Source organism: Natator depressus, chromosome 5, assembly GCF_965152275.1.
Source record: "Natator depressus isolate rNatDep1 chromosome 5, rNatDep2.hap1, whole genome shotgun sequence".
Lineage (NCBI taxonomy): Eukaryota > Metazoa > Chordata > Testudines > Cheloniidae > Natator > Natator depressus.
Window position 1 is genome coordinate 76,203,149 of NC_134238.1, and position 23,066 is coordinate 76,226,214.

Below are 23,066 nucleotides of genomic sequence, written 5' to 3' on the forward strand. Positions count from 1 at the left end.
CGGGGGGGGGGGGAGGAGAAAGTGCAAGAAGCACGAGCGTGCGCGTGGGGAAGCTCGCGGGAGGCGAGGGCGCAGGGGAGCGGGCGGAAAGGCGAGGACGGGCCGAGCGCGGGCGGGATGGGCAGCTGGCGGGGCGGCAGGGGAGTGGGCGGGGAGCTCGCGGCGGGCAGCCTCACGCGCCTCCGCCCTGCCTGACTCCCCCCCTTCCCCTTCTTCCCGCCCGGCGGCGCCTCGCCTGCTCATCACGTGGCGGCTCTCCCCAGCCCCCCGAATTCCCGGCGTGGGGAATGGCCGCGGCGTGACTGTGACGCAAGCAGCGGGCGGCAGCGTCCCCGAGCTCGCCCGGGCCGCGTTCTGCCGGAGTCCGAGCGGCGGCAGGAGCGGCGCGAGCCCGGCCCCGCGGAGCAGCAGGAGCACTGTGGCCGGCAGAGCCCCGGGGTGAGTGAGCGAAAGTTCCCTCGAGCCTGGGCCAGCCAGAGCCCCGGGGGAGGGGGCAGCGGAGGCTGCGGCTCCAAGTTTGCATTACGGGGGCCCCACCCCCCTTCCCTCGCCGCGGTGCACGGCGAGGCGGATTCCGGGCATCGCATCCCTTCTGGCAGCCTAGGCAGGGCACGGCGCTGTTTGTCTCCGGGAGAGCAGCGCCTCGCCGGGCAGGGGTTAGGACAGACCCGGTGTCTCTATAGTAACGCTGCAGCCAAGGGGTTGTTTGAGCAGGGAGATGGTTGACACACAAGAGGCAGCAGCTTCCACCGCTACCTTATGGGGCATCGATGTTCTTCCCCCCACTCCCTTGGCTGGCATCCTGTCTAGTATTGCCGCTTATTGTGTCTTCCTTTCAACGAGCCACTTCTTGAAAAACGGGCACGGAAAAAAGGCAGCATCACATACAGGGAGAGGTGGCGGGTGGGGTGAAACCAATACACAATAGAATAGTGTGGGAAGTGCCTGCTACCCCCCCCCGCCCCCCCGAAATCCAGCATTCAGGACTTGGACATCCTCAGCCACCTCTCTTGCTGGGTTACAGTGTGCTTTGGTTTTGCTGCTTGCTGAAATGTGGCTCCTTTGCTTTCCTCTCCTGATGACTTTCATCTGCAGGTGGTAAGTGAGGTAAAGGGTTATTGTGGCTGTTGTCGAAATGCCAGGCTGTGTTTATTTTAAACACAAAACAAAACAATGAAAAGGGAGAAGAAAAATTAGGAGGACGTTACTGGCAGCCACACAGTTTCCACAGGAAATGCTAGCATTCTTTGCTGAACTCTGCTTGCGGAGAAGAAATCGGTTTCAGAAATAACTATTGTTGACAATTTTCAGTGTTCCTTGAACTAAATCCTGAAATATAATAGTCTGTTCCTGTGGTATTTTGGCTTGCCTGTGAATAGCTGGTGAAAAAGGAGGAATGCTCCTGTTGTTTCCCTCTTAAAACAAGAAACAGAGCCCTGTACTTCTTATCAGCATATGATTGACAGGTATCAATCAAGGAAGAATAGCACCCAGCTCTGTAAAGAAAGACAATGACAGCAGAAATAAAGCAGCAAAGAGTCCTGTGGCAGCTTATAGACTAACAGACGTACTGGAGCATAAGCTTTCGTGGGTGAATACCCACTTCTTCAGATGCATCTGAAGAAGTGGGTATTCATCCACGAAAGCTTACGCTCCAGTACGTCTGTTAGTCTATAAGCTGCCACAGGACTCTGCCGCTTTTACAGATCCAGACTAACACGGCTACCCCTCTCACAGCAGAAATGAAGAGCCTCTTCTCTCCCCTATAAAGTGGAGCCAGCCCAGGGTTGTGTTTTCCAGATGAAATTAGGGTTTTATCTGAGGGATTTAATTAGAGCTAAAGCATATACATGGTGTCAGTTCACCAAAGTGCCACTGTAAAAATCATTTTCTATGGAATTTGAAGCCAATGCAAATTTATTTGTGTTCTGTTCTCAGCCCAGACATCCCTTATGGGAAAATGGTTTTAAACACTGTACATATTTTACTGGTACATATTGATAGTTAAAAGAAAATTTAAGAAAAGTTTGCTGTTTTTATACCATAACGAAATATTAGTAGAAACTGCATTTATTTAGTTCTAAGAACAGTAACTACAGGTCTATCTGATAGAAGGACTGCATCTTAGATTACAGTTAAATTAATCCAAGGCTATTCTAATAATACAGGGTTGAAATTTACAAACTGTTTACTCAAGCTGATATCAATGGGAGTCCTTGTACCAGTAAAAACAACTTGGATGAGTAAGGGCTGCAGGGTCAGGCTCTTAGCATATAAATTAGCTCTGAAATATACTAACGCTTGATTTCAGAGTTGCCAGCTCATATTTGATGTTTGACTTGAAGCCTCAGCACATGGAGACAATTGATTGTGAGCTTTATTTATTTATTTTTTACATAGAGAGTTAGGGCTTGGCAACAGAGGCAGGTAATGTGCACTATAAGGGTGTGCATAGATCAGTTAATGTGCATCACATTAGTGCACTGTAGAAATCAGAAATCACACCCTTGTAGTGCATATTACCCCACCATGTAAAAAGCCCTAAGTTTCTAGCCTTATGGTTGCAGAGAAAAGCTTGGAAATATGATCCCAGTGCACCCTAAAGATTCCAAAAAAACAGAAGGCAAATAAAAACAACATTTTATTGTCTTTAAAATCTCATGATTTTTAAGCCATGATTTTTGAAGGGCCTGACTCATGATTTTTAAACATTAGGGTTGGCAGGTACTGTCTCTTACTTCCTTTGAAGTCAATGGGAGCAGGATCAGATCCTCCAATTGGAAAATAAAAATAATTCCACTTGGTGCAGTTAGGCATGATCCTGCAAACGTCTATTTCTCTGGTCAGTCCAATGGCACGAGGTCCAATAGCAAACCTTTATAGGATCTAAGTCAAGTCAATAGGACTACTTGAGTAAATAGGTTGAGCACTGAGCAGTATTTAACCCAATGTATAGAGAAAATATTTTTTTTTCATTATTAGCCTTTTTAGTTAGAAAAATGCCATTTGTAATAGAGCTATACAAACAGGCTACTCCTCTTTGCCCAATCATTAACTCAGTCATAACCCAGCAACTAAAAACATATTTCAGATCTTTGTGAATTGCCATGTAAATCTTCCCTGCGTCTTTGAGCTAGGGAAAGCAGATGTGCTTTGCAGCATGCCCTGAAGGTTTATAAAGTCTAACTGTTCAGAATGAGGGAATGGTGGAGGGCGAGATCCAAAGGTGAGCGACCCTCACAGAGAATATCCTGCTAGATGCCTTCTTAAATGAGTGGGTTTGTGGCAAGTAAGTTAGATGTTAGGTAATGCTCTCATTTGAAATAATTGTACAACAGAGTCTGCTGTTTGATAGTGATTCTCCTGAAATGGGGAAAAATCATGAGAGTATGACCTAGCTGCTTTTGGGCTACATTTTGCCTTTAAGGTACAGAAAGCTCTGTCTAAGGCAGGGGTGGGCAAACTTTTTGCACAGAGGGCCACATCGGGGTTGCAAAACTGTATGGAGGGCCGGGTAGGGAAGGCTGTGCCTCCCCAAACAGCCTGGCCCCGCCCCCTACCTACCCACTCCCAGTTCCCACCCACTGCCTGCCCCCTCAGAACCCCCAACCCACCCAACCCCCCTGCTCCTTGTCCCCTAACCACCCCCTTCTGGGACCCCCACCCCTAACCACCTCCTGGGACCCCACCCCTATCCAACCCCACCTGCTCCCCATCCCCTGATCGCCCCGCTACATCCAACCACCCCCTGTCCCCTGACTGCCCCCCCCCGGAACCTCCTGCCCCTTATCCAACCCACCCCTCCCCCCCCTCGCTCCCTGCCTTTTACCGTGCCACTCAGAGCGGCAGGAACTTGCTGCCGTGCTACCCGGAGGGAGCAGCGGGCCAGAGCGCTGGCTGCGGGGGAGAGGGGACAGAACGGGAGGGGAGCTCAAGGGCCGGGCAGGACGGTCCCGTGGGCTGGACGTGGCCCGCGGGCCGTAGTTTGCGCACCTCTGGTGTAAGGAGTGATATGTAGGTACACCTCATCAAGTGGACCAGTGGGAGGCAGTGTGCTTGAGAGAGGCGCCTTTTAGTGGGACAGTGCTTGCTGTGGTTCCTTTTGTGTACTTTGAGGAGAACTAATTTGCAACACGCTTTTATGAGATGCAGCATACCCCCTCATGCTTCTAAACAGATCTTCTGGTCAGTATTAAGTGGGTGTAGTGGAGCAATGGCTCGGTTTTCTGCCCATCCCCCCACTTGCTCCAGAGGAAGGAACATTTTGGGTGATTCACTGAGCATCAGGAGCAGTGATCCAGGAGGCACTAACATGGTAGCATACAGGGAGGGAAGAACCTTGGTTCTCTCTGTGACTGCGTTAGCGCTAAGCACAATCTAGCCCTTTGATTTTTACTCTGACCTGAAATAGAGGCTTGCTGGCATGTAGTTATTTTAATAAAGTCTTTATAATGAACCAGAGTTGTCAACTCTTTGCTGTATATAATCCAGAATACTTAAGTATTTAACACTGTATGAAATAATCATTTTCACTGTCAAGATGAAAAATATGTCAAAAAGTATTTGAGAAGTGTTGTAGCTTGAATGAAGTGTGAAAACAAGTAGACTGTCATAGTAAAGGGAGCTTGGAGCCGGGCAGTGGTGGTGTTGGTGTTTTGCCAGATACAAGGTATTTCTTTGTCAAAGGGGTGAGGGATGGTTCACGTGGAGCAGGTGCATCATTAAAAACACAAGGAAATAGTCCTGCAACAACAGGACTGTTATCACTATTAAAATAGGATACATGCATCAGATACATTATTGATCCAGGTGTCACAGAGGAGTTCTTTGCTGGTGGGGAGAAACAGGCACATAAATAGTCTGGTAGAAATTCCAACAGCTGTTTATCTGTCTTGTAATTTCATCTTCAAGTGTAAAGTTACCAGTGATATACAATATAAAGAAGCTACAGTTACCAAAAATAGCTGATTTATGCATTTCAACTTTCATAGGTTGGTCAGTATGGAGATCATCCTTTGCTATGCACAGGTCTTATTCTTGTTTTTTAAAGAACAGTTTAAGAAGTACGTAAATGCACCAAATTTGTGTTCAAAATAGTTTTGTAAACAACACTGTTGTGCTTTTAACAGCATTTTGTATTTTTCTATATTTAATTTTAAGATGTAAATAGGTTATTCTAAACTGTTCCTTTATCAATATTCCCCCCCCCCCCCGCATGTTTTCTTGTGCATGCTAGACTGTTGGCCTTTTCTCTTTATCTGTATAAAGGAGAAAAATTGTTATTCTAAACACTAACTTTAATCAAATGCTATTATTGCTGCTGTTGTACATTCAGATATTGTTCTTAAAGCATATTCTTTAATTAAGCTGAGTACTAACCTATCATTTTGGAAACTCATGTTTTGAGCATTGGATACAATATAATATTTGTGCTTGTTGCTAGGACGTGGGCAAAAACTGTTCTTTTGTTACAAAAAGGAATGATCAGGAGATGGATGTATGCTTAACACCATTATTTGGTTTATTTTGACTTAAAACAGATTTAAAATGAGATGTAAATGCATTTTACAGTCGCTAGTAAAAAAACAAATTTGAGTTTATACTGTATCTTTGAACGTGGTGCATGTTTTCGCCTAGCTACAGTAGAATTGCGATAACCTGGACTTCTTGGTTGCTCAATATGTTTGAATTAATAGGTGTTCTGATAATAGGAGTCAATCAACAGAGACAGTATAACAGGGAAACATGCTGGCAGTTCATTAGAAGAAGAATAAGAAAGAGAGAATCAGCTATTGAGTATCCTATTGTATAAGGCTTGTGTTATATAGCATCATGATGAAATGTTTGACTAAAGTAATTAGCTTGACATAAGCTACATGATGGTTGTTAATTTTTTTTTTATGTATACTTTTTGTTATCTGTGCACAGCATATTAAGTGATCCTTAGGAAAAGGGGAACTGACTTTTAAAATATAAATATGATGAGGGTAATTGATGATTTAAGATTCTGGCTATTAGAAAGACACTGGCAAAGTGGCTAGCCCCACAAATTGGACTACCTTTGTAATTGCCCCATACTAGAAGTCTTATCTTCAGTAATCTCTAAATCCATTTATTTTGCAAACCAGTTTTTGCTTGCTGCATCCATGTATGATATACTGTTAAAAATGTATATGGAGCAGTTCATACATTATAGGTAAGAGTACGTTTTAGTCGCAGGTGTTTTTACTAAAAGTCATGGACAAGTAGCAGGCAGTAAACAAAAGTTCATGGCCTGTGACCTGTCCATGACTTTTACTAAAATACCCCTGACTAAAATTTGGGGGGAGGGGGTTTGGAAGGGTGGCCCTGGGGGTGCTGGGGGGGCATGGCCCATGGGGACGCTGTGGGTGCTGGGGGGGAGGTGCGACCCAGGAGGGTGCTCGTGGAGCTGGGGCAGGCTCCCTACCCGGCTCCCGGGAAGCAGCGACCCTAGCTCCATGTGCTGCCTCGTCTCCACCACGAGCCCCAGTTCTGCAGCTCCCATTGGCTGGGAACGTGGCCAATGGGAGCTGCGGCGGCGGAGGCAGCACATGGAGCTAGGAGCTGAGGGAGGGGAGTTCCGGTCACCCTTCCAGGGAGTTCCCACCAGATAAGCACTGCTCCACATCCCAGCCCTGAGTGCCCCCCCCCGCACACCCAAACTCCTGCTGCTGGGGGGGCGGGATTGGGGGGCCCAAGACTGCTCCAGCAGCAGCCGGTGCGCCTGGCCCACCAGCTGCCTGAGCTGCTCAGGTGGCCTCCAGGCCAGGCGCACTGGCCACTGTAGAAGTCACAGGGGTCACAGAATCTGTGACTTCTGTGATCTCTGTGACAAACACGGAGGATAAGAGGCTGTGCATATGCTTCTGTTTGTTTAATGTTAGTCTATCAAGCTGTACTTTTGCTAATTTGTTGATGATGTTTATTAATTTCTGGAAGGAAGATGGCTCTGTTGACAAATAATTTTAATGAAAAGATTCTTGAAAATAAGATCTTCAGGGGTCTGACCATCTCAAGGATTAGTATGAGACTACTAAGCCTTATATCTGTTGGTCATCAGTATAAATCTGGCTTTTGTCCATTGTGACCAAAAGTAGGAGTTGTCTCATAAACGTTCAGTAGCCATCGTGAAAAGCATTGGTGGTGTCAGTTTAATTCCAAGCAGATAGCTTTTCACATCAAAATTGGCACCTTGAAACTGGTATTCTCATTACAATAAATCAAAGATTACATAGGCATAAATAATGAACTACCAATTCACCACCGAGAAGTAGTTCCTGAGGGTCTTAGCATATTAGTAAATAGTATATTGAAATTTATACTGTGATTTCCCATGTTGTACCCAATTTGTGGATAAATTGACCTGCAGTCTATCTACATCTCTGATCATTTCATTTAAAATCAGTGGCTCCTCTTACTCTAGGGGTCCCTTCAAACCATCCTCCAAGCTCCCATGGTGTTTCTCTTCTCCAAACCGCTTCTGTGGACCTTAGTAGTGCTATGGGAGGTCTCCCCTAACCATTTACCAGGGAGTATGAACTGAGACAAGGGCTTCTGTGCACCTGCAGTTCACTTTTGAACATGCATCTAAGTTAGACAAGCATGCTTGAGCACTGCACCTTTGGTGTGCATTTTGGCTGTGATTCAGCAAAGCACTTAAACACACGTGTCTTTGTTCAGCAAAGCACTAGAGTAGTAGTGGTTTCTGGATTATGGGATTCTTTGGTGGGGGGAACTAAAAAAAGTCTGTGGCAAATTCAGGTAAATTAAAAAAAATAGTTGGTATTAGTTATTAAATAAAGCTTTGGGTGTGGGGGAGGCATTGTAGACTGTGACAACTGTTGAGGTTTTTGGTTTTGAGGTTTTTCAAGGGGCATGAGAGATGGGTTTTGGTACCCATGATGCATGAAAGGCTTTGGGTAGCTCTTTTTTTCTTTCCAGTTTTAGGCCAATGCAAAAATAAGTTTGGAGTGAGAGGTCACGAATTCAGCAGCTGCCCCACAGTATACCATTCCAGGCTCTGCCATGGCATCCAACAGGGATGGATAAGCATGTTACTGATAGTTTGAGGTTTCTACTGAAATTATCGGCATTGCAGTAGTTGGTACTCGTGTGGTTGCTTACATTACCATTTAGGCTCATGAGTTAACACCCCATGAAGCTGAGAATGGGAACGTTTGACACCTCTCTTAAGGCATGTCTTCACTAGCAACATTAAAGCACTGCCGTGTAGTCGTGGCACCAGCTCTCCCAGCGCTATAAAAAAAACCCACCTCCATGAGGGGAGTAGCTACCACGCTGGGAAACTTGCAGCACTCGGGGGTATTTTTTCACACCCCTGAGCGAGAAAGTTGCAGCACTGTAAAGTGGCAGTGTAGACAAGGACTTAGTATTATTGCGTCATGTTCCCTGTAGCCTTTGAAAACTGCATCAGTGTACATTTGGTTCCTGTATGGAAATTTTTCTTCAAAACCATAAGGGCTAGAGACTTTTTATATAAAAGTTTAGAACCTGGAGTACAATTATGCAGCAGTTTCAAAGAGGGCAATTATATCGCTATTTATGAGGGAACATAAACACATGGTCTTGACTAAAGTAGTGACTTCAACTATACTGAAAGAACCTGTATTTATCTCATTTTACAGAAATGTTTATCTTTTTGTATATATCAGGAAAGAGACCCACATTATAAAGAGCTGACTTGTTTTTTTTTGTTGTCAGTCAAATTCTCTGTTATTAAAGTGTACCATATTCTTAGCGCTGGAATTTTTTTTCAAAAATATGGTATTTAGATATGCTGCTGTTTAAGACACTTCTTTATGGCAATAATATTTGACATTAATAGGTCATATACCAAAATTTAATATGGAAGTATTTGTAATGGAAATATGTTTGCCCTTCCTCCCATAAAAAGACCCCCAAATGTAATTTAAGAAAGTTAAGGCAGAAACCGTAGTTTCTAAGGATGAGGATGAAACAGAAAAAAGGTGAGCTTGTGTAAATGTTCCATGAGCCACAAAAATATATTATGCAAAAACTATGGTGATAAATCAAAAAATTAAGAAATAGGATGCAACAAGATGTGTTTCTGTGAAATAACACATGCTTTGGTGACAGAAGGTGAAGCTGAGCTTTTCAGGCTGGTGAAATGTCACAGCTTGTTTATATACCAAGATAAAAATATTCTCTTTAGATAAATGACTAAATAGAAATAAATTCATTATTTTCCCCCATCCTTCCTCAAATTGCAGCTGTGGTTAAAAAAAAAAAAAGGCGATTGTAAAAATGTTACCTTATTGCTTCCATTACCTGCTGCTCAAGGAAAAATAGCAGCACTGTTTAGTGGATTAACTAGGAGCAAGGAATTCCTAATGCTGGCTCTGACTGATTTTAAGGAAGTCTTTCTGCCTCAGTTTACCTATTAGTAAAATGGAGGAAACCTGACCAGTGTACTGAATTTACTCATTATAAAGGGTGCTAATAGCAACATCTGTTTCTAATGTGGGGAGCTGATAGAGACCTAACACTTAGTTGTCTAACACTTTCCATTAGAAATGACTCTTGCAATACTGTCTTGAGAAGCTCTATCACTTCCATTGTTTGCAGTTTGGATCATTGAAATTCAGCATTAACAAGGCACTGAGATCTTTCTTTGGTCCATGAAATATGTCTCATGAACAAAGTCCTTCTTTGGCCCATGAAATTCCATTCAATTTTGGCTGACGTATAAACTTTTGAAAATTGCTGTTTTCTTTCTTTTGCATTGTCAGCAAAATTTTGGCAGCATGTAAAAATAATAACTGAATATGAACATTGTAATGAAAGGCCGGTCCCTTGCAGCACCGGCAGCACACGCTGCACTGAGATCCCTGGAAGCAAGACAGTCTTCGCAGGAAGAAGTTGGAGAGAGTTGGCGGTGGTCCATAGTTAGAGCAACAGCCTGGTACTTTGTGGACCTACATTTAGTTTACTGCTCTACCACAGATTTCCTTTGTGATCTTGGTCAAATCTCTTATGTCTAGATTTACAAAGGCATTTAGGTGCCTAAATGTATAGATAGGCATCTAGTGGGATTTTCAATAGTGCCTAAGTAGGTTAGGCCACTGAACATCTATCTGCATCTTTAGGTGCCTAAACTCTTTTTTAAATCTGGCCCTCAGCCTCTCTCTTTGTACCTCTGTTCCCCATTTGTAAAATAGAGATATAGCATTCCTCTTCCTCATAGGAGTGTTGTGAGGATAAATGCATTGAAGATTGTCAGATACTCAGATATACTATAGTAATGGGGATCATGTAAGTACCCTAGATAAATAAGATAGAGTGGAGGAGAAAGAACTGCACTGGGCTTCCCCCCTCCCCCCCCAGCAATCTTTCCCTCTGGAGGTGCTAGGTGGGTAAGAAGCTCCCCCACTTCCTGGAACAAGGGAAGAGAGAGGGCCAGGCCAGGCTCCCCTCCCAGACTCAGCAAGTCACCTCAGCAACCCATTCCACCCCGCCCCCGGGGGAATGGCCTTTTGCTGCCAGCTAACATAGTTAGTCCTATATTTCAAGTCATGCTCAGATTAAGGGAACAAATTTTATACGTGGAACTGTTACAGTTGGATTTTTTTTACCTTTTTCTTAAAAAAAAAAAAAAAAAAAACTAGGAAATCACATACAGAATTTTTAAAGTATTGTCATTTAGGTTACAAAGTCAAATACTGGAAAGATAGGAAATGCCAGAATTAAGCCTATGGTCCCATAATTCATACCCATTGTGTGTATACATTGCGATACAGTCTTCAATGTGCCTCTTTCAGTGCACAGAATGCACAATGCTCCTATAATGAATCAGGGTTGGGTGGTGGACAAAATTGTAAGCTGTCATGGGATAAAAAGGATGGTCCTCTCACGGATCAGTAACTGGTTAAAAGATAGAAACAAGGAGTAGAAATAAATGGTCAGTTTTCAGAATGGAGAAGGGTAAATAGTGGTATCCCCCAGGAGGTCTGTAGTGGGACCAGTACTGTTCAAAATATTCATAAATGATCTGGGAAAAGGGGTACACAGTGAGGTGGCAAAATTCTCAGATGATACAAAGCTACTCAAGATAGTTAAGTCCCAGGCAGACTGTGAAGAGCTACAAAAGGATCTCTCAAAACTGGGTGACTGGGCAACAAAGTGGCAGATTAAATTTCATGTTGATAAATGCAAAGTAATGCACATTGGAAAACATAGCCCAATAATATATATAAAAGGATAAGGTCTAAATAAGCTGTTACCACTCAAGAAAGAGATCTTGGAGTCATTGTGGAGAGTTCTCTGAAAATAGTCACTCAATGTGCAACAGCGATCAAAAAAGCTAACAGAATGTTGGGAATCGTTAGGAAGGGGATAGATAATAAGACAGAAAATATCATATTGCCTCTATATAAATCCATAGTATGCCCACATCTTGAATACTGAATGCAGATCTGGTCGCCCTATCTCAAAAAAGATATATTGGAATAGGAAAAGGTACAGAAAAGGGCCACAAAAACGATTAGGGATATGGAACAGCTTCCATATGAGGAAAGATTAATAAGACTGGGGCTTTTCAGCTTGGAAAAGAGACGACTAACAGGGGGATATGATACAGGTCTATAAAATCATGACTGGTGTGGAGAAAGTAAATAAGGAAGAGTTATTTACTCCTTCTCATAACACAAGAGCTAAGGGCCACAAAATGAAATTAATAGGCAGCAGGTTTAAAACAAACAAACGGAAGTATTTCCTCACACAATGCATAGTCAACCTGTGGAACTCTGCCAGAGGATGTTGTGAAGGCCAAGACTATAACAGAGTTAAAAAAGGAACTAGATAAGTTCATGGAAGATAGGTCCATTAATGGCTAGTAGCCAGGATGGGCAGGCATGCAAAACCATGCTCTGAAGTGTCCCTAGCCTCTGTTTGTCAGAAACTGGGATGGACGACGGGGGATGGATCACTTGATAATTACCTGTTCTGTTCATTCCCTCTGAAGCATCTGGCATTGGCCACTGTTGGAAGACAGGATACTGGGCCAGATGGACCATTGGTCTGACCCAGTATGGCTGTTCTTATATAGGATCCTTGCCTTATTTGTCCTCTAAATTAGAAAGTGTTTGGATTGTAAGGCAGGGGGCTGTAGGAAGAGAAGGAGTGGTTAAGACAGGCAAATACCACATGGGACTGCTCAGTTCTATCCGTGCTTCTCTTACAGTCTCCCTATGTGATGCTGAACAAGTAACTTAAGCCAGAATTTTGGCAGGTGGCTAATTGTGTGTCCTTCGTTTTCTGAGTGCCCAGGTTGAGCCATTTGGGGCCTAATATATAGAAGTGTTGCTGAGCATGCATCTGAAGTCAGTGGGTGCCCAGTACCTCTGGTAGTGGTTAAGTGCATGTCTGAAGATATGGGCAGAAGATTGGAAGTCATGATGTCCTGAGTTCTGAGCTGTGTCTGACAGTGATTCCTTTGTCTCTTTGTCTCCGTTTCCCCATTTGTAAAATGAGAGTTATAATCCCCTTTTATTTTGTAGTGGAAATAAATTCATTAATGCTTGTAAGGTGTTCAGATATTATAGTGAGGACACTAATAAAGGCAATGAGGAAGTGAATCATTTTGCGTTCATTTCTGCAGAAATACTGGATTGGGTGCAGTAAATGAGGCAGGGGCTACTACTTGAAGGATGAGGAGAAACATTTCTGAATAGTGGCCCTGTTCCCTGAGTACTCGCCTGCTTGTGCACTGAATGAGGCAGAGGTCCTGTGGAAAAATAGCATGTGATGTGTAATTAAGACTGTATCTTACTGCATATGCACAGAGGGCTAAATTAAGAAAGCATGGGCAACATGAATTCAGCCATTTCCTAACTTTCTAGTGTTTGGCTTCAAAACCTAGACAAAGTTCTTTTTAATGAAATTTTTAAAAAATATAATTGTTTTGAGATTCTCTAAAGCAGTGTTTCCCAAACTTGGGACGCCGCTTGTTCAGGGAAAGCCCCTGGCGGGCCAGGCCGGTTTGTTTACCTGCAGCGTCCACAGATTCGGCCCATCGTGGCTCCCACTGACCGCGGTTCACCCTGTGCCGCTTCCTGCGGCCCCCATTGGCCTGCAGCGGCGAACCGCGGCCAGTAGGAGCCGCGATGGGCCGAACCTGTGGACGCGGCAGGTAAACAAACTGGCCTGGCCTGCCAGGGGCTTTCCCTGAAAAAGCGGCGTCCCAAGTTTGGGAAACACTGCTCTAATGGAAGGCAAAAAGTACAAATGATTATTATTTTATTTAAGTCATGTCTGCTGCCTGCTCAAAACAAATTTGCTTGTTTGTTTTTAACATTAGCAACACTATAAAGCCAGTATACTGTAGCTGCAGAAGTACAAGCTACATTCGCAAAAGGAAAAGGAGTACTTGTGGCACCTTAGAGACTAACAAATTTATTTGAGCATAAGCTTTCGTGAGCTACAGCTCACTTCATTGGATGCATCCGATGAAGTGAGCTGTAGCTCATGAAAGCTTATGCTCAAATAAATTTGTTAGTCTCTAAGGTGCCACAAGTACTCCCTTTTCTTTTTGCGAATACAGACTAACACGGCTGCTACTCTGAAGCTACATTCTCTTTCTCATTAATATAATTCAGGTAAGCTGTGATTCCAGAAGGCCACATTCCGATTTCAGTTATATAGGTGTAAATCTGGAGTAATTCCAGAGAGGTCAGTGGAATTATTCCAGATAGGGATGTAAAAGTTTAACTGGTAAGCATCAGTCTTATCGGTTTCGGTTAACAATTAAACTCTGCTGCTGCCCGCATCCAGGACCCAACTGCCACCCCATACCCGGCATCCTGGTTGCCGGGCGCAGGACCCGAAGAACTCCTTAATGGTTAACTGTTTAACTGATAGAATTTTAAAAGCTTAAACGGTTACTGTTTTTAAACCCTATTGACATCCCTAGTTTCTGCACTCAGTAAGAGTCTGGAATTATCTCATTATTTATCTCATTTATTATTTTTAATTATGTCTTAAAATTAACTGAAAATAACAGTATTTAACTTTTAAACACTCCAGCAAACTCTCATACACATCCCTCTTATAGGAGGTGATGTATAAGGCTGGTCATTTGTTTATTATGAAGTGGTGTGTTTCTATTTTTTTCCTTTGTTTTTTAGGGTTTGCCAAATGATACTTACAGATGATACCTGTAATTTTAATTTTGCAGATGGCAGAGCTGACAAACTATAATGGACTAGGTTGTTCAAGTCAGAAAAAAGGAGTATACAAAAGGAGAGGAATTGGTAATAACCACATGGCAGGACAGGGAAAGAAGGATGATACAACAGACGGGACAATATGAAAAGAGACCTGGTTCCAGCAGTGTTTCTGACATTCAGTGCGTTTACATGCGAGCAAGGAGATACAGAGGATTTTACACAAATTATGGATAAATTTGGGAGATACTATAACACCTGGAGATAATATTACTTAAGGGAGACATTATTTTAAATTAATAATTAATGGTAATATGAAGCAAAAATCATCTCAGTATTAGATATAGGACATGCATTTTTGGCAAGCAAATTTAGATGAGTTAAGCTCTAAATAACTTTTAATACACTGTTTTAATGTTACAATTGTAAGTGAATGCCATTTGGCATTAATTCTGTTCCCAAGATATTTTAAAAAGTGATCACACAAACCATTGCGGGATTACAAGACATTGAAATTCTAATGGATGATTATTTAATTTGGCTCAGGGAACTTGGAGAACACAATGAAAGATTTAGGGAAATGTTGCAGAGGTACCTCTCTGTGAACTTAAAAAAAATCTCAACCAATCCATGCCTCAACAGTAGCTATTTGTATTTGACATGAGTTGAGCAAAGATATTTTAATTATTGAATCAGTTAAAATAAAAGTTCTAGTTCAATTATCCATTCCACAATGTAAAATGTATCTGAGGAGACTTTTGGGGATGATTAACTTTTTACAAAATTAATTCCAGATCTGATTATGGTCAGTAAGAGAATTGCTAGATAAGGACCTTGCCTAGTATTGGGAAAACAGACAGAAACTGACATTTTATTAGTTAAATCACCATTTCAAAATATTTCAGATATAATAACAGTGTTTACCTGAACTTTTTACATTGTTAAGGCTACAGTTTTGGCATGGAATTTTTTAGTAAATTTCATGTGTCCCCCCCCCACCCCCCTGCACATGAAGTCACAGAAAGGTCAGCAAATAATGTAGTTTTCACTACATCAGTATACCCACAAGCATGATGGGGGGTGCTGAAAGGTAAAGCTGAGGGCAGGGAATTGGCGAGAAAGCCCACCCAGTATTGACCCTGTATTGGCAGCTCCTGTCGCATAAGCCTGGGCCTGGGTTATATACGTTCATCAACCATTCAGGAGGCATGGTGTAACTGACACTTTACAATATGTTTTTCATCTAGAACAAGTAATGTTTGATGTAAAGAGTAATGGCTTATGACAGAATCACACTAATTTTGGAAATTATAAATGTGAATCAAGAATTCTTTAGCATTCAGACAGTTAATTTGCTCTGCATTTTTTGACTGTACATTTAAATAGCCACACAAGCTTCTATTGTTTCATTGCTTACATTAACAGGGTACAGTTTGTGTCAGATAATTTAGGAGCACTGTAAGTTGATCTCCTGATTATCATCTAGTAGCTTGCCTTCCGTGTTAAGGAAAAGGAATAAGCAATGGCTTTTATGTGAAGTTCATTGTATTTCAGTTGCTAGTAATCTCTGAAATAATGAAGTGAACTACAGATAATCTTGACATGAAATAGTACAGCATTTTATGTTTCTCTTTCAGTGTTCCAAGCAACCATGACTTGATCCATATAAGTCTTTGGTTCACTCTCAAATCTGAGTTTAATGGAGGATTTACAGAAATGTTGGACAGCACAAGTATTTGTGTATGATTGATGCAGTGTTCTGTATATATCCTATAGTTCTGCATTATAAATTATTGGTGTTTTAGTATTAAAAACAGATGATAACATATAGCTTTAGCATTATTATATATGCACAGGAGATGGATACAGTAGATTCCACTTATTAGCGACCTCTCTGTTCTCAGGAAAAAGTTGCTATGATTCAAAGGTTTCCAGGGCTTCAGCCAGGGAAGGAAGTGCCCAGGACACACCAAGCCCGAGCCACTAGGGCCAGGCCAGAGCTCAGCATGGTGGGCACAGAGAGGACCCATGCAGCCCTATGGGCCCCCAGTGTCCCTGCTCACTGTGGGAAGCCTCAGCCCTTCCTGTGGCTGTCCTGACCTCAGCCTCCCCTCCCAGATATAGGCAGGTTTGCGGGGTTGCAGCCAGGGCACACAGGCCAAAGAGCTGTTCATAAGCAGCAAGCCTGTTGCCAATATCAGAATCCCATTAACATTAAAGTCAATGGGATGGGATTGGTTCCCAGCAAAATGTTCCTGTTAATCAGAAGTTGTTAATATCAGGATTGTTATTAAGTGGCATCCACTGTATATGCATACATAGTGTGTGTGTTTGTGAATGCTGAGCATCCTCAAAATGTACTAAAAATGTGTTGTTCATTCCTGCCAACAGCCATGAGTCAGTGGAAAATAACTAACTGGTAAAATCATCTGAAAAATACACATTCACAATTTGTTAATATTAATCTCTAAGTGCAGATATTTACCCATTAATTTTATTTTTAGTGATGTTTTGAAGCTTTGAGAATTCCTGTTTGTGAATTTGCTGCATTGGCACTGATATTTAAAGTAGCCTAGAAAATGTAGAGAGGTTAATAATAAATATTGTTTTATATTGTTAAGACTTTATATTGTTAAGACAGGTTATAAAGGTTTATGAAAGATGGAAATCAAGGTTGCAGGCTTTTTGATTTGAAAATATCACTTTGTGAATGCAGCTTTTGTGTTTTACTTGCAAAGTCATAAATTCAATCTGAAATTACAGTTATCATTGTATATGTATGTTTTTTTTAAGAGGTGCAGTTTTCACTCAGAGCATTCACTCAGAATGTTGCACTAAAATTTCATAGCAAGTGGAGAAAGAAAGGCTTAAAAGATATAGGCTATTTTGTTAAGCAATATTTTCAAGTTCATGTCCAGTTCTTGAGAATGACAAAAGTATAGATTTGTTCAGTTGTAGTGTTTTTGCATGCTCAGATTTCTAGAGAGAACTTTGTCAAACAAAGTTTGTATGTGGATGTGCTATTTTAACTTGGGTTTAGAATTATAATTAAATTACCAGTATTCAAAACAAATGTATTCAGAGATATTTTTGGTAGGCTTGTTTAAGAAAATATTTTTGTAGGCTGTAAAAATTACAATGAAACACTTACTAGCTGTCCACTTTAAACATGAAGCATTGTACATTAATTGCTCAAAAATATATCAGTGTCATAGTTCCCACTGTATTATGCATGCTTTATTTTATTATTGATTGGTCTAGGTTTTGTTCTAACTTAACTTATTTCCTATTCATATCTTCATAGGTACTGTAATTCTTTCTTTACTTGGTTCAGTGTTTTGTCCTTAATTTTAGTCTGATCATTCTGTCTCATGTCTTTGATGATTTTCTAACATTTAAAATGGAAAATGTATCTTTCTTGAAGGAGCTGTAACTTGTAGATTGAGTGCCTTTTGTGAGTTCAGAGTTCATATTTGGGACTAAATGTACTGCAATGTGAATAATCCCTTAGTCATCCCACTCATTTCAAGGAGATCACTTATGTAAGTAAAGTTGCAGTATCAACCCATTGGCTTAGATTTGGCTCCTACTGTCATGCTGCCTGGTATGGGACACAGCTAAGAGTGCCAGTCTCAGTTCAGACTTCCAGAAAACCAGGGCATGCACCCCAAACTGGTGGTATATTCTATTAAGATTTCACCAAATCAGTAACAAATATGTGCTTCCAAAATGCTGTACTAGCTATTATGGAGCCACAGACAGTCGCCCTCCGGCCCTCTAACCCCTCATACACCACCCAGAAAAAAAAGACTTTTATGATAAATTATTATCAAAACCACATGTATTGGGTTCTTCCATTTCCAAAGAACCAGACACGCAGCCCAGATCAATATGTACTTCTGGATCTCACCCAAAAACCACGCTGGCAGACAATTTTTTAGTAAACTAAACTGAAGGGGTGTGTGTGTGTGTGTGTGTGTGTGTGTGTTATTAAATGGTTAAAGTGAATCATATACATTACAGTTGATTTTAGAGTTTGTAGATGGGAATAATATCAGTAATGTTAAATCTGCTAGTTTGCAGGAAGTCTCTCTGGATCACCCAAAAGATTGGGGGTCCTCAGTCTATTATTCGAAGCTTCCCTTTGTTAGAAATCATAGTTAAGGCTGCGAGTCCGTCACAGAAGTCATGGATTCCATGACTTTCGGGGACCTCCGTGACTTCTGCAGCAGCCGGTGTGGCTGATCCAGGAGCAGCTCGGACAGCCCCTGGGCCAGCTGCACTGACTGCTGCAGGGGCAGTCTCAGGCCACCGCTCCCACCCAGCCAGCCAGCAGGAGTTTGCGTGTGGGAGAGGGCTCAGGGTTTGGGCAGGGGTTTGGGATGCGGGAGGGGATGAGGGCTCTGGGCGGCGCTTACGTCGAGGAGGGACTCCCCAGAAATGGCTACATGTTCCTCGACATCCTGGTATCCCTGGCCCCCTGTCCCAGAGCACCCAAGTTTTAGTTAGGGGTATATAGTACAAGTCATGGACAGGTCACGGGCCGTGAATTTTTGTTTACTGCCCATGACCTGTCCATGACTTTTACTAAAAATACCCGTAACTAAAATGTAACCTTAACCATATCCAGAGATGTGGAGCAGGAAAGAGGCATGAAGGTGATATCACATCTGATGAAGTGGGTTTTAGCCCACGAAAGCTTATGCACAAATAAATTTGTTTGTCTCTAAGGTGCCACAAGGACTCCTCGTTAGTCTCCAGTTTGGAACATAAGAACGACCATACTGGGTCAGGCCAAAGGTCCATCTAGCTCAGTATCCTGTCTTCCAACAGTGGCCAATGCCAGGTGCCTGAGGGAATTAACAGAACAGGTAATCACCAAGTGATCCTTCCCGTGTCGCCTATTCCCAGCTTCTGGTAAACAGAGGCTAGGGACACCATCCCTGTCCATCCTGGCTAATAGCCATTGATGGACCTATCCTCCATGAACTTATCTAGTTCTTTTTTTTTAACTCTGTTATAGTCTTGGCCTTCACAACCTCCTCTAGCAAGGAGTTCCATAGGTTGACTGTGCGTTGTATAAAAAAAAAATACTTCCTTTTGTTTGTTCTAAACCTGCTGCCTATTAATTTCTTTTGGGGACCCCTAGTTCTTATGTTACGAGAAGCAGTAAATGACACTTCCTTATTTACTTTCTCCACACCAGTCATGATTTTATAGACCTTGATCATATCTCCCCTTAGCTGTCTCTTTTCCAAGCTAAAAAGTCCCAGTCTTATTAATCTCGATTCTCTCTTCATATGGCAGCCGTTCCATACCCCTAATCATTTTAGTTGCCCTTTTCTGTACCTTTTCCAATCCAATATATCTTTCTTGAGATGGGGTGACCACATCTGCACGCAGTATTCAAGATGTAGACCAGACCCCTAGGGGACACCACTTTTTACCTTTCTCCATTCTGAAAACTGACCATTTATTCCTACCCTTTGTTTCATACCTTTTAACCAGTTACCAATCCATGAGAGGACCTTCCCTCTTATCCCATGACAGCTTACTTTGCTTAAGAGCCTTTGGTGAGGGACCTTGTCAAAGGCTTTCCCAAAATCTAAATACACTATATCTCCTTGTCCACTTGCTTGTTGACCCCCTCAGCCTCAGCCCATGTGCATGGAAAGTTACTGTCACAAACATGGAATCGGGGATCACATGTCCTACATGCCCAGCTGAATCCTTGGGCCTCCATTGTCAATATGCTCTCTAAGGCATCATGAGGAGAGCCCCATCGGAATAGCTGATTATCCTTAATGGCCCATCTACCATGGCTGACTGATCTTAGTGTAAATCTGTCTTATCCAGGAACACAACATGTTTGAGATACAAACACATAACAAAGATTCATAACTTCATATACAGTGAGAATGCATGCATATAAATAGGATAACATTGTTCAACAGATCACAACTTTTCTAGTAGTATCTTACAAAGCATAGTTTGCATAGGATTTATCACAATTGTGCAATGGGGTTCTGCATTAGTGGTTATACCTTAGTGTAAGAATGGTCATCTTTCTTTTTATACAGCGTCACACCTACAACTGAAGGTTGGGATCCAAGTATAAAAGTTAAAAATCCAAAGAAGTTTTATGCTTTCTTTTTCAGTTTTTAGAATGTATTTGAGTTGATTGGTTTAGTGGGGAGGAGAGCGAGAACCATATTATGTGGTGATACTATAAAACTAGATTTATTAAATTTAATTTAGATTTTCAATGGTAATGTGAAAAATGTAAGTTTTAGAAGCAATAATAATAAGAAAACCCTTTTCCCCCTTAACGAGAGATGTTTGAAGACAGTCAGGATGCTGAAAAACTAAAGCACTTATAAAAAATCCAGTTAAAAATATTTGCAAATCCCAATTTTGCTACAGACATTGAACCCCTGGAAAGCAATATGATACATAACGTCTCCTTGAGGGAAAATACCCCCATAAAACTGAGAAGACAACAAAATAGCATGTATTGTATGTACCTTTGCCATAACCCTTCAGAGGGGAAAACAGAAAGTAGTTCCCCTGTTAGTCTTTCAAACGGAATTTAGGGGATATTTAATAAAATGTAGCTGGCCTTTCTACTGCATCCCCCCCTCACATAGTATAATCTACTCTTCAGTGCCCAGCTCAGTCTGAGAGAGGTGGTGATTTGGAGCTTGTGCAGCAAGTCCCAGAACTACTGCTTCATTCTTTCGCTAATGTGCAAGAACAAGTCCACACCATATCTCCTGTAACCTCGGGTGGATTTTCAAAGTGTTGAACTGGGATGTGCACAGATGTCTTGACTTGTACAGTCAGAATGCTCTGGCACCCAGCTTGGTTTATTGTACTTGACTCTTTGAGCGGGCAGCACAGTGCACTGCAGTCTGTTAGGTGCGTCTCGGCTACATTAGCAGCCAGTCATTTTTAGCTGTGTAGTGTAAATCTGAAGTTCAAGCTCTGTAGCACATAAATTCATGTATGGTATTTCTTAATAGACCTGCTCATTCTGTGCACTTCTAGATTTCCAAATATGAGCAATCTATTTTCCTACCTGCTAGGCCTATCAGCTGATTGTAATAGATCAGAAAGACTCTGTATACAGCTTCAGGGTCTTCCTATTGGAAATAACCATGTAAATGATCCTGATGCATTCTTATAGATTTTTTTACAGACCATGAGTAATGTTCAGACAAATGAGAGATTGGAAAACATCACTTTACAAAATGGAATATGGTTTATCAAGTACTTCAGTATTGCGCTCTATCAATTTGAAACAATTGGTTAGAGGGACAAGTCCTTACACATTTGTGTCTGTAACATTTAAAATACTGTGGGTATGCCTGGTGTCCTATTGAAGCTCAGCCATAACTCCCATTATTAGTAATGGGAGTTCTGTGTGTGAATCTATAGCGGAATAGTGATTACAACCAACTCTGGAAAGCTGACTTCACAAGGTAGCCTCCAGTTCTCCCTTCAGGGAAGGATTCTTGAGCATGTACAGGGGGAGAAGATGTGGCTTGAAGTTCTAGGCTCCCTGGTGATATTAGGTTCTGCCCTTCCCATTCCTAGGGCAGTTATCTAAGGAGCTAGTCCTTCCATATAGCTCTCTGGGTCCTTCCATCACCAGGAGGGCTCCTTGGAGAGAGAGAGAGAGCTACATACTTTCCTACATGGAGATTTCTGCATTCCCCTTGACAGAGTTAAAAAACACAGAGTAGGGAATTCTGAGGGCAGTGGAAATATGCTGGTTCTTCCATTATGCGTCAGAGTATGTGTAGGTGTTCATGCCCCTTATGCATGTGAGATCAGTTTAAATAGCTGTGTTTATCACGGATGCACATGTGCCTCTGTATGAGGGTATAGAGGGTGGAGTGGCGCCAATGCTTTCTGTTCCCTCTTCTTACCTGTGATAGTGAGACGGGACCTTGTGGGTGTCCCATCTGCTACTCTGTAGCTCCAATTAAAACTCTGCAGAACTCTTCTACTTCACACATGATGGACTGCTGTGAATGAACTTGACCCATTTGGCCTGATTTTGGATGGTCAGGCCCCCTTTTACACCCGACTCTATATAGGGCATCTCAACATAGCAGACTCTAAGCCTTCAGGCTTCAGTCCCTGCCCTTTCTATGGTGGGCTGATGTCTTTAAAAGATGGGTACAGGAGGTGTTTCTTCTGCTTGGGCAAGAGTAATTTATGGTAGACGCTCCGTATACCAGCCATTCTCTTTGAGAGCTTGCAAGCTGTGGGATACTTAACTGAAGCTTTGTTTCCTGGATCAATCGATGACTGTCTCTTCAGATCCCAAAATAGGTACAAGAGCCTAGCATGTACTGGGAGGAAAAAAAACATCCATGACCACCCCATCTAGCAAATTTATGATGCCTAAAATTAGCATGGAGAAGATCCCAGCAGCGAACAAAAACCCAGTGCTTAAGTTGACACCATCAGCATGGAAGCTAGCGCTGTCACCTCTGGTACCAAAGTCTGGCACTGAGAGAGGCTGCCAACTGGCGGAGAGAGATACATGCTAGTTCTGATCAAGCTAGCATGCTAAAAATAAAAGTGTTAAGAGAGCCTCTCTGCCCAAGTACAAATCTTTCCAAGATGCTGAGTACGTATAGCTCCACAGAGGACACCTGTGCATCATTTTCTTGCCATAAGTCTTCCTGCTACAGTGATCTGCAGGCCATTTATATGCCTTTTCACTAATTTTTCCTGGTCTCAAGGTCAGGTGGGACAAGGCCATGCTCATCCTGGTAGTTCCATACTGTCTGAGATAATTTTGGCCATCAAACCTATTGCAAATGTCCTGTC

The 23,066-nt window shown here is 42.3% G+C and overlaps 1 protein-coding gene across 2 annotated transcripts in view; it reads left to right on the top strand.

Annotated features, from left to right (window-relative positions):
• The first annotated feature begins 223 nt into the window (after window positions 1–223).
• Window positions 224–23,066, top strand: part of SNCAIP (synuclein alpha interacting protein) — a 101,372-nt gene continuing 78,529 nt past the window's right edge. The window contains exon 1 of one of the 2 annotated variants that reach the window (XM_074953028.1): window positions 224–438. The gene's annotated coding sequence lies outside the window, so the exon portion shown is untranslated. The remainder of the gene's footprint in view (window positions 439–23,066) is intronic. The other variant, XM_074953029.1, reaches the window with a different exon arrangement.